Below are 7,500 nucleotides of genomic sequence, written 5' to 3'. Positions count from 1 at the left end.
AGGTGTCGGCACCCTAGATTACCCTTGGTGAGCGTAGTGGTTTACCACAGTGAGCGCACAGGTCCAAGGGCATAGAGACACATCTCGAGTTTCTCGTCATCAGCGCGTAAATCTTTCGCCTTTTACTAAAGATTTCCATGGAGGGGAACCTTTGCGAGTGACCTGTATTTTTGGGGGCTCTGCTCACAGCAGAGCTACACTAGAGTGTCAAGAGCAGAGTCAATCTGGCCACCCGCCAGCGTGCAGTGGAACGAAGCACGCCTCGTCGTGGTCTGTGTTTGCAGCCTTTGCGCTTCCAGCTTCGCAGCTACAAATTTCTTTAGCCAGCATGGAAAGACAGCGCACTCTCGTCCATGACGGGAGAAAAACCCTGGACGGGCTCAAACAAAGATGGCCTTTAACTCTTTTGGCCCTATCAGTGACTCGTGCGCTTCGAGCCTTCTTTGTTGACCCCGAAAGCCAGCCTCTGCTGCCTGCGTTGTTGGTATAGTTTAACTGGCACCGCACCCGTACGAAAAATGGAGGTGGCAGAAAGGAGCTCAGTGAACAAAAAGCCTGCCGTGACCCGGATTCGAACCGGGGATGCTGCGGCCACAACGCAGAGTACTCTCCACTATACGATCACGGCGCCCCACTGGCTCACATCTGGTGGTGCCGGCCGTCCGAATTGAAAAAAAAAGGACTAGCGGCGCTTTTTATTACTGTGGAGAGAGGGCACACAAATCCGTGCTAGGGACACGGAAGAAAAGGGCCCGGCCACTTCTCCTCAGCACCGGCGAAGAGCGTAGTCGGCAGGATTCGAACCTGCGCGGGGAGACCCCAATGGATTTCTAGTCCATCGCCTTAACCACTCGGCCACGACTACGGCGGCCCTGACGTCCTCTGTCCCGTTGTCAACCTCAAAGTTGGCTGAAAAAACAATGAACTGGCTACCGCTTTACTGAAATCGCCTAGCATAAAACTCCTAAAGGGGAAAACAGCCCACCACAAGCAACGAAACATTCATGAAGGGGCAGCATAGCAAACACTCTATGTGAACTCTATCACATCTTTAAGCGTACGCCACGGCAGAGCTGGACCGGCACGACTGCAAGCTGAGGGCGACAACAAGAAGATGGCCCTTCGCCCGAACAGGGACTTGAACCCTGGACCCTCAGATTAAAAGTCTGATGCTCTACCGACTGAGCTATCCAGGCTCTTGTGTTTTGTGCGCCTCTTACTTTTTATATAAGAACACTTTCTCCACAAGCCGCCCAGCAGAAGCTCACTTGCCACAGGAGCTACGGGACAAAGGCCGCACGCAATTACGTCAGAGAGAGCGAAGGCCAAAGGCCTTGGAAGGCCCACCCGCCGTCGCTAAAAGCTAAAGGCAAAAGGGGGAATGCCCGACCGTAGTCGGCAGGGTTCGAACCTGCGCGGGGAGACCCCAATGGATTTCAAGTCCATCGCCTTAACCTCTCGGCCACGACTACGCCTGCATGTGGACCGCCTGCTCTCGTCTCGAGGCGGGCAGCACAGGATGCCGCCGAGCTTCAGGCGCAAAATCCAACTGAAGGGTGAGTTGGCAAAAAGAAGCTGGACGTCCCCGTCGCTCAACGACAAAGGGCTGCCATGACCCGGATTCGAGCATTCTTATCTGACCGCTTAAATCTGGCACCAAGCGCCTGCGTTGGTGGTATTGTGGTGAGCATAGCTGCCTTCCAAGAAGTTGACCCGGGTTCGATTCCCGGCCAACGCACAGTTTTTGGCTGCGGTTGACCTCGAAGCAGAACTCCTTCTGTGACCTCTGTCTGCACCAAAAGCTTTTGGATGAGTCGTTCAACAGCAGCAAAGAACTAGGTCTCCTCGTTGGGGAATCTAACCCCGGTCTTCCACGTGACAGGGGGAGATACTGTCCACCATACTAACGAAGAGTTGCGCTTGCTGTTCTTCGCTCCCAGCACACGCGACTGCACCCAACTTGCCAAAACGAGCCCCTACTCCATGAAATACCAGATTGACCCGCCACGAGCTAAAGTCTCTCAATATCTTGAATGCTACACATTACAGTGGGTCATTATTTGGACCGCTTTATTTCATTTAATATTTTTTTTGGCCTCTAATACGGGGGCATGAAAAAAGAGATGACATTACCTTGATCGGGTTTGTGAATACTGGGTGAGGGAAGGGACTTTCGTAACTTTTACTTCTCCCATTTGGAGTGAGGGGGGTGACGAAAATCATGTTGGCAGGTGTCGGCACCCTAGATTACCCTTGGTGAGCGTAGTGGTTTACCACAGTGAGCGCACAGGTCCAAGGGCATAGAGACACATCTCGAGTTTCTCGTCATCAGCGCGTAAATCTTTTGCCTTTTACTAAAGATTTCCATGGAGGGGAACCTTTGCGAGTGACCTGTATTTTTGGGGGCTCTGCTCACAGCAGAGCTACACTAGAGTGTCAAGAGCAGAGTCAATCTGGCCACCCGCCAGCGTGCAGTGGAACGAAGCACGCCTCGTCGTGGTCTGTGTTTGCAGCCTTTGCGCTTCCAGCTTCGCAGCTACAAATTTCTTTAGCCAGCATGGAAAGACAGCGCTCTCTCGTCCATGACGGGAGAAAAACCCTGGACGGGCTCAAACAAAGATGGCCTTTAGCTCTTTTGGCCCTATCAGTGACTCGTGCGCTTCGAGCCTTCTTTGTTGACCCCGAAAGCCAGCCTCTGCTGCCTGCGTTGTTGGTATAGTTTAACTGGCACCGCACCCGTACGAAAAATGGAGGTGGCAGAAAGGAGCTCAGTGAACAAAAAGCCTGCCGTGACCCGGATTCGAACCGGGGATGCTGCGGCCACAACGCAGAGTACTCTCCACTATACGATCACGGCGCCCCACTGGCTCACATCTGGTGATGCTGGCCGTCCGAATTGAAAAAAAAGGACTAGCGGCGCTTTTTATTACTGTGGAGAGAGGGCACACAAATCCGTGCTAGGGACACGGAAGAAAAGGGCCCGGCCACTTCTCCTCAGCACCGGCGAAGAGCGTAGTCGGCAGGATTCGAACCTGCGCGGGGAGACCCCAATGGATTTCTAGTCCATCGCCTTAACCACTCGGCCACGACTACGGCGGCCCAGATGTCCTCTGTCCCGTTGTCAACCTCAAAGTTGGCTGAAAAACAATGAACTGGCTACCGCTTTACTGAAATCGCCCAGCATAAAACTCCTAAAGGGGAAAACAGCCCACCACAAGCAACGAAACATTCATGAAGGGGCAGCATAGCAAACACTCTATGTGAACTCTATCACATCTTTAAGCGTACGCCGCCACACGGCAGAGCTGGACCGGCACAACTGCAAGCTGAGGGCGACAACAAGAAGATGGCCCTTCGCCCGAACAGGGACTTGAACCCTGGACCCTCAGATTAAAAGTCTGATGCTCTACCGACTGAGCTATCCAGGCTCTTGTGTTTTGTGCGCCTCTTACTTTTTATATAAGAACACTTTCTCCACAAGCCGCCCAGCAGAAGCTCACTTGCCACAGGAGCTACGGGACAAAGGCCGCACGCAATTACGTCAGAGAGAGCGAAGGCCAAAGGCCTTGGAAGGCCCACCCGCCGTCGCAAAAAGCTAAAGGCAAAAGGGGGAATGCCCGACCGTAGTCGGCAGGGTTCGAACCTGCGCGGGGAGACCCCAATGGATTTCAAGTCCATCGCCTTAACCTCTCGGCCACGACTACGCCTGCATGTGGACCGCCTGCTCTCGTCTCGAGGCGGGCAGCACAGGATGCCGCCGAGCTTCAGGCGCAAAATCCAACTGAAGGGTGAGTTGGCAAAAAGAAGCTGGACGTCCCCGTCGCTCAACGACAAAGGGCTGCCATGACCCGGATTCGAGCATTCTTATCTGACCGCTTAAATCTGGCACCAAGCGCCTGCGTTGGTGGTATTGTGGTGAGCATAGCTGCCTTCCAAGAAGTTGACCCGGGTTCGATTCCCGGCCAACGCACAGTTTTTGGCTGCGGTTGACCTCGAAGCAGAACTCCTTCTGTGACCTCTGTCTGCACCAAAAGCTTTTGGATGAGTCGTTCAACAGCAGCAAAGAACTAGGTCTCCTCGTTGGGGAATCTAACCCCGGTCTTCCACGTGACAGGGGGAGATACTGTCCACCATACTAACGAAGAGTTGCGCTTGCTGTTCTTCGCTCCCAGCACACGCGACTGCACCCAACTTGCCAAAACGAGCCCCTACTCCATGAAATACCAGATTGACCCGCCACGAGCTAAAGTCTCTCAATATCTTGAATGCTACACATTACAGTGGGTCATTATTTGGACCGCTTTATTTCATTTAATATTTTTTTTGGCCTCTAATACGGGGGCATGAAAAAAGAGATGACATTACCTTGATCGGGTTTGTGAATACTGGGTGAGGGAAGGGACTTTCGTAACTTTTACTTCTCCCATTTGGAGTGAGGGGGGTGACGAAAATCATGTTGGCAGGTGTCGGCACCCTAGATTACCCTTGGTGAGCGTAGTGGTTTACCACAGTGAGCGCACAGGTCCAAGGGCATAGAGACACATCTCGAGTTTCTCGTCATCAGCGCGTAAATCTTTCGCCTTTTACTAAAGATTTCCATGGAGGGGAACCTTTGCGAGTGACCTGTATTTTTGGGGGCTCTGCTCACAGCAGAGCTACACTAGAGTGTCAAGAGCAGAGTCAATCTGGCCACCCGCCAGCGTGCAGTGGAACGAAGCACGCCTCGTCGTGGTCTGTGTTTGCAGCCTTTGCGCTTCCAGCTTCGCAGCTACAAATTTCTTTAGCCAGCATGGAAAGACAGCGCACTCTCGTCCATGACGGGAGAAAAACCCTGGACGGGCTCAAACAAAGATGGCCTTTAGCTCTTTTGGCCCTATCAGTGACTCGTGCGCTTCGAGCCTTCTTTGTTGACCCCGAAAGCCAGCCTCTGCTGCCTGCGTTGTTGGTATAGTTTAACTGGCACCGCACCCGTACGAAAAATGGAGGTGGCAGAAAGGAGCTCAGTGAACAAAAAGCCTGCCGTGACCCGGATTCGAACCGGGGATGCTGCGGCCACAACGCAGAGTACTCTCCACTATACGATCACGGCGCCCCACTGGCTCACATCTGGTGGTGCCGGCCGTCCGAATTGAAAAAAAAAGGACTAGCGGCGCTTTTTATTACTGTGGAGAGAGGGCACACAAATCCGTGCTAGGGACACGGAAGAAAAGGGCCCGGCCACTTCTCCTCAGCACCGGCGAAGAGCGTAGTCGGCAGGATTCGAACCTGCGCGGGGAGACCCCAATGGATTTCTAGTCCATCGCCTTAACCACTCGGCCACGACTACGGCGGCCCTGACGTCCTCTGTCCCGTTGTCAACCTCAAAGTTGGCTGAAAAAACAATGAACTGGCTACCGCTTTACTGAAATCGCCTAGCATAAAACTCCTAAAGGGGAAAACAGCCCACCACAAGCAACGAAACATTCATGAAGGGGCAGCATAGCAAACACTCTATGTGAACTCTATCACATCTTTAAGCGTACGCCACGGCAGAGCTGGACCGGCACGACTGCAAGCTGAGGGCGACAACAAGAAGATGGCCCTTCGCCCGAACAGGGACTTGAACCCTGGACCCTCAGATTAAAAGTCTGATGCTCTACCGACTGAGCTATCCAGGCTCTTGTGTTTTGTGCGCCTCTTACTTTTTATATAAGAACACTTTCTCCACAAGCCGCCCAGCAGAAGCTCACTTGCCACAGGAGCTACGGGACAAAGGCCGCACGCAATTACGTCAGAGAGAGCGAAGGCCAAAGGCCTTGGAAGGCCCACCCGCCGTCGCTAAAAGCTAAAGGCAAAAGGGGGAATGCCCGACCGTAGTCGGCAGGGTTCGAACCTGCGCGGGGAGACCCCAATGGATTTCAAGTCCATCGCCTTAACCTCTCGGCCACGACTACGCCTGCATGTGGACCGCCTGCTCTCGTCTCGAGGCGGGCAGCACAGGATGCCGCCGAGCTTCAGGCGCAAAATCCAACTGAAGGGTGAGTTGGCAAAAAGAAGCTGGACGTCCCCGTCGCTCAACGACAAAGGGCTGCCATGACCCGGATTCGAGCATTCTTATCTGACCGCTTAAATCTGGCACCAAGCGCCTGCGTTGGTGGTATTGTGGTGAGCATAGCTGCCTTCCAAGAAGTTGACCCGGGTTCGATTCCCGGCCAACGCACAGTTTTTGGCTGCGGTTGACCTCGAAGCAGAACTCCTTCTGTGACCTCTGTCTGCACCAAAAGCTTTTGGATGAGTCGTTCAACAGCAGCAAAGAACTAGGTCTCCTCGTTGGGGAATCTAACCCCGGTCTTCCACGTGACAGGGGGAGATACTGTCCACCATACTAACGAAGAGTTGCGCTTGCTGTTCTTCGCTCCCAGCACACGCGACTGCACCCAACTTGCCAAAACGAGCCCCTACTCCATGAAATACCAGATTGACCCGCCACGAGCTAAAGTCTCTCAATATCTTGAATGCTACACATTACAGTGGGTCATTATTTGGACCGCTTTATTTCATTTAATATTTTTTTTGGCCTCTAATACGGGGGCATGAAAAAAGAGATGACATTACCTTGATCGGGTTTGTGAATACTGGGTGAGGGAAGGGACTTTCGTAACTTTTACTTCTCCCATTTGGAGTGAGGGGGGTGACGAAAATCATGTTGGCAGGTGTCGGCACCCTAGATTACCCTTGGTGAGCGTAGTGGTTTACCACAGTGAGCGCACAGGTCCAAGGGCATAGAGACACATCTCGAGTTTCTCGTCATCAGCGCGTAAATCTTTCGCCTTTTACTAAAGATTTCCATGGAGGGGAACCTTTGCGAGTGACCTGTATTTTTGGGGGCTCTGCTCACAGCAGAGCTACACTAGAGTGTCAAGAGCAGAGTCAATCTGGCCACCCGCCAGCGTGCAGTGGAACGAAGCACGCCTCGTCGTGGTCTGTGTTTGCAGCCTTTGCGCTTCCAGCTTCGCAGCTACAAATTTCTTTAGCCAGCATGGAAAGACAGCGCACTCTCGTCCATGACGGGAGAAAAACCCTGGACGGGCTCAAACAAAGATGGCCTTTAGCTCTTTTGGCCCTATCAGTGACTCGTGCGCTTCGAGCCTTCTTTGTTGACCCCGAAAGCCAGCCTCTGCTGCCTGCGTTGTTGGTATAGTTTAACTGGCACCGCACCCGTACGAAAAATGGAGGTGGCAGAAAGGAGCTCAGTGAACAAAAAGCCTGCCGTGACCCGGATTCGAACCGGGGATGCTGCGGCCACAACGCAGAGTACTCTCCACTATACGATCACGGCGCCCCACTGGCTCACATCTGGTGGTGCCGGCCGTCCGAATTGAAAAAAAAAGGACTAGCGGCGCTTTTTATTACTGTGGAGAGAGGGCACACAAATCCGTGCTAGGGACACGGAAGAAAAGGGCCCGGCCACTTCTCCTCAGCACCGGCGAAGAGCGTAGTCGGCAGGATTCGAACCTGCGC

At 53.3% G+C, this 7,500-nt stretch overlaps 18 non-coding genes across 18 annotated transcripts in view; 4 read left to right on the top strand and 14 right to left on the bottom strand.

Moving 5' to 3' along the window:
- Nucleotides 1-81: 81 nt before the first annotated feature.
- LOC141316204 (U5 spliceosomal RNA) lies at nt 82-196 on the top strand. Its single transcript, XR_012351323.1, has one exon. It is a non-coding gene; the product is annotated as a U5 spliceosomal RNA (small nuclear RNA).
- Nucleotides 197-556: 360 nt separating this feature from the next.
- trnah-gug (transfer RNA histidin (anticodon GUG)) lies at nt 557-628 on the bottom strand. The gene has a single exon. It is a non-coding gene; the product is annotated as a tRNA-His (tRNA).
- Nucleotides 629-783: 155 nt separating this feature from the next.
- On the bottom strand, nt 784-865 carry trnas-aga (transfer RNA serine (anticodon AGA)). The gene has a single exon. It is a non-coding gene; the product is annotated as a tRNA-Ser (tRNA).
- Nucleotides 866-1,123: 258 nt separating this feature from the next.
- trnak-uuu (transfer RNA lysine (anticodon UUU)) lies at nt 1,124-1,196 on the bottom strand. The gene has a single exon. It is a non-coding gene; the product is annotated as a tRNA-Lys (tRNA).
- A 194-nt stretch (nt 1,197-1,390) lies between these two features.
- trnas-uga (transfer RNA serine (anticodon UGA)) lies at nt 1,391-1,472 on the bottom strand. The gene has a single exon. It is a non-coding gene; the product is annotated as a tRNA-Ser (tRNA).
- An 838-nt stretch (nt 1,473-2,310) lies between these two features.
- Nucleotides 2,311-2,425, top strand: LOC141316212 (U5 spliceosomal RNA). Its single transcript, XR_012351332.1, has one exon. It is a non-coding gene; the product is annotated as a U5 spliceosomal RNA (small nuclear RNA).
- A 360-nt stretch (nt 2,426-2,785) lies between these two features.
- Nucleotides 2,786-2,857, bottom strand: trnah-gug (transfer RNA histidin (anticodon GUG)). Its single transcript has one exon. It is a non-coding gene; the product is annotated as a tRNA-His (tRNA).
- Nucleotides 2,858-3,011: 154 nt separating this feature from the next.
- On the bottom strand, nt 3,012-3,093 carry trnas-aga (transfer RNA serine (anticodon AGA)). The gene has a single exon. It is a non-coding gene; the product is annotated as a tRNA-Ser (tRNA).
- Nucleotides 3,094-3,355: 262 nt separating this feature from the next.
- On the bottom strand, nt 3,356-3,428 carry trnak-uuu (transfer RNA lysine (anticodon UUU)). Its single transcript has one exon. It is a non-coding gene; the product is annotated as a tRNA-Lys (tRNA).
- A 194-nt stretch (nt 3,429-3,622) lies between these two features.
- trnas-uga (transfer RNA serine (anticodon UGA)) lies at nt 3,623-3,704 on the bottom strand. The gene has a single exon. It is a non-coding gene; the product is annotated as a tRNA-Ser (tRNA).
- Nucleotides 3,705-4,542: 838 nt separating this feature from the next.
- On the top strand, nt 4,543-4,657 carry LOC141316202 (U5 spliceosomal RNA). Its single transcript, XR_012351322.1, has one exon. It is a non-coding gene; the product is annotated as a U5 spliceosomal RNA (small nuclear RNA).
- A 360-nt stretch (nt 4,658-5,017) lies between these two features.
- On the bottom strand, nt 5,018-5,089 carry trnah-gug (transfer RNA histidin (anticodon GUG)). The gene has a single exon. It is a non-coding gene; the product is annotated as a tRNA-His (tRNA).
- A 155-nt stretch (nt 5,090-5,244) lies between these two features.
- trnas-aga (transfer RNA serine (anticodon AGA)) lies at nt 5,245-5,326 on the bottom strand. Its single transcript has one exon. It is a non-coding gene; the product is annotated as a tRNA-Ser (tRNA).
- A 258-nt stretch (nt 5,327-5,584) lies between these two features.
- Nucleotides 5,585-5,657, bottom strand: trnak-uuu (transfer RNA lysine (anticodon UUU)). Its single transcript has one exon. It is a non-coding gene; the product is annotated as a tRNA-Lys (tRNA).
- A 194-nt stretch (nt 5,658-5,851) lies between these two features.
- On the bottom strand, nt 5,852-5,933 carry trnas-uga (transfer RNA serine (anticodon UGA)). Its single transcript has one exon. It is a non-coding gene; the product is annotated as a tRNA-Ser (tRNA).
- Nucleotides 5,934-6,771: 838 nt separating this feature from the next.
- LOC141316201 (U5 spliceosomal RNA) lies at nt 6,772-6,886 on the top strand. Its single transcript, XR_012351321.1, has one exon. It is a non-coding gene; the product is annotated as a U5 spliceosomal RNA (small nuclear RNA).
- Nucleotides 6,887-7,246: 360 nt separating this feature from the next.
- trnah-gug (transfer RNA histidin (anticodon GUG)) lies at nt 7,247-7,318 on the bottom strand. The gene has a single exon. It is a non-coding gene; the product is annotated as a tRNA-His (tRNA).
- Nucleotides 7,319-7,473: 155 nt separating this feature from the next.
- The window catches only part of trnas-aga (transfer RNA serine (anticodon AGA)), an 82-nt gene continuing 55 nt past the window's right edge, over nt 7,474-7,500 (bottom strand). Inside the window, exon 1 of the tRNA in view lies at nt 7,474-7,500. This exon is cut by the window's right edge and continues 55 nt beyond it. This is a non-coding gene — a tRNA (tRNA-Ser).

The sequence above is a fragment of the Garra rufa genome, unplaced genomic scaffold (assembly GCF_049309525.1).
Source record: "Garra rufa unplaced genomic scaffold, GarRuf1.0 hap1_unplaced_085, whole genome shotgun sequence".
Taxonomy (NCBI): domain Eukaryota; kingdom Metazoa; phylum Chordata; class Actinopteri; order Cypriniformes; family Cyprinidae; genus Garra; species Garra rufa.
This window is presented reverse-complemented; position numbering and strand designations above follow the sequence as displayed.